Source organism: Cynara cardunculus (genome assembly GCF_001531365.2).
Source record: "Cynara cardunculus var. scolymus isolate 2C chromosome LG 1, CcrdV1, whole genome shotgun sequence".
In the NCBI taxonomy this organism is placed as follows: Eukaryota; Viridiplantae; Streptophyta; class Magnoliopsida; order Asterales; family Asteraceae; genus Cynara; species Cynara cardunculus.
Genome location: NC_037528.1, coordinates 44,517,022 through 44,519,176, shown reverse-complemented (window position 1 = coordinate 44,519,176; position 2,155 = coordinate 44,517,022). Strand labels below are relative to the sequence as shown.

Here is a 2,155-nt window from a genome sequence, read left to right as displayed (position 1 = left end):
TGGCGTACAAACTAGAACTTCCTATGGAGTTGAGTGGTATTCATAACACTTTTCATGTATCAAATCTAAGAAAGTGTCTAGCAAATCTAGAAGTAGTTGTGCCACTACCAGAAATCAAAATTGATGAAAAGTTGTGTTTTGAAGAGACACTTGAATCCATTACTAATTTCAAAGTTAAAATTGTGAGAAATAAAGAGATTAAACTAGTGAAAGTACAGTGACGATAACAAAAGGGGCCAGAATCCACCTGCAAACTCGAGGCTAAGAAGAGAGTAAAGTATCCTTATTTGTTTACTTAATGGAATTCAGGGACGGAATTATTCTAATGAGAGGATATTGTATTGTTCAATTTTAATTTATATTGATCGAGTTTCGAAATAAATAATGACGGAAAGTTCAGGGGAAAATGTTATAGATGATGGAAGAAGAGAGGCCAAAGATGAAGTAGTGGGCACCTACATGTGATTTAAAACTATTGGTCCATAGCATGGTTGGATTTTGTGGTTTTGTAAGGCCTTCACATGGGTGGGGGGGTGTTTAGGTGCAAACCCATGCACCGCCTTACATCTCCTTTCAACATATATATAAATAGCTTGTTTTTGGGAAAACTGGGGGAGGCATTTTTTTCGGAGTTTCTGAGAGGAAGTTTGAGTAAGTTGTTCGTTGTGTTTGCACGTAGATCCGGATAGAGGTTCGGTGAGATTTTGGTTGATATCGGATGAGGTGAGTTTTACAAAGCTTTTGTAAAATACATGTTATTATGTTACACGTGATTTATTTTGATACATGAAATTATGTGACATATTTTGGATACGGACTAACATGTCGAGGCATTACGATAAGTGGCGATATTTTAGGTCGGGTGATATATTTCACCGCCCAACACTTTATTCGAGGAGACTTGGTCATCGCCCAAAGCTTGTAACTTTGAGATTTTATCTTTCAGGCCTTGGGCGGATTGGTAGCTCATCGACCAAGTCTTTTCCCGGATACTCTTTTCATCGCTCAAGCCTCGGCCGGATTGAGTACTCATCGCCCAGGCTTTGACCGGATTGAGTACTCATCGCCCAAGCCTTGGCCGGATTCAGTACTCACGACCCAAGCCTTGGCCGGATAGACCTCTCATCGCTCAAGGCTTGTCCGATAAGGGAGTTCATCGTCCAATGCTTTTCCTGATGAGAAGGTTCATCGCCCACTCTTTGGTCAATGAACTTGTTTATCGTTTAAAACTCTATAAGTGGTGGGGCATCCACGATAGTTGGCGGGATAACCGCAATAGGTGGCGGGGCATCCACGATAGTTGGTGGGATAACCGCGATAGGTGGCGGGGCATTCGCGATAATTGGTGGGATACCTGCAATAAGTGGCGGGGCATCCGAGATAGTTCTAACATTGAGATCAGGACAGAATCTATTAACATTTTATTTATGGTAGGTTTAAACACAAGGGAAATCACTCACTAGCCCTTTCGGTCTAACCCTCAATCGTTTTCAAAATAATTTTTGCAGGTCAGCTCAGGTTGGAAGATAAAGGCAAAAAAATATGTAATTGGTTGTTGGACTAGTTTTTGTTAGATCAATTATTGTATTTAGGATACTTGCTGATATGCGTGGATATAACTGATTTGTTTGTATATATATATATATATTTATATTTATATATATATATATATATCGGAACCTGTTATATGATATGTCATGTATTTTGGGATTTGGTTTAGTGGGGCCTTTACAGAACCCCTATGCATACATGTATGTTTACACACATGCACATGAGTATGATCACGATAAAGTGTTACCCTTATGTTGAATAATCAAATGAGAACCACGAGAACTTTTACCTTAAGTTATTTTTCATATGATTTTTTTCTGTCAACGTCGCCTAATATTTAAGATATTGATTATCATATTTTTGTTTCTCAATATGAATTCTTTTTATGTGTACTTTTTGTTTTTCAAACATGTAAACATAAGTTTCACATTATGTAACACACACACACACACACACATATATATATATATATATATGTATATATATATATATATACGAAGAATCGTGGGAGAAGAAGAGTTAAGGTGAGAAGCGTAAGAAGCGATTTGGACCCTTGATCACATTTAATCTCAAACCCACCCATGATTGCGCTTGATAAGGGGAT

At 38.0% G+C, this 2,155-nt stretch overlaps 1 long non-coding RNA gene across 1 annotated transcript; it reads left to right on the top strand.

The window, feature by feature from the left end:
- The first annotated feature begins 592 nt into the window (after positions 1-592).
- Positions 593-1,596, top strand: LOC112500129. The gene is made up of 2 exons (XR_003067332.1): positions 593-723; positions 1,509-1,596. It is a non-coding gene; the product is annotated as an uncharacterized LOC112500129 (long non-coding RNA).
- The last annotated feature ends 559 nt before the right edge of the window (positions 1,597-2,155 follow it).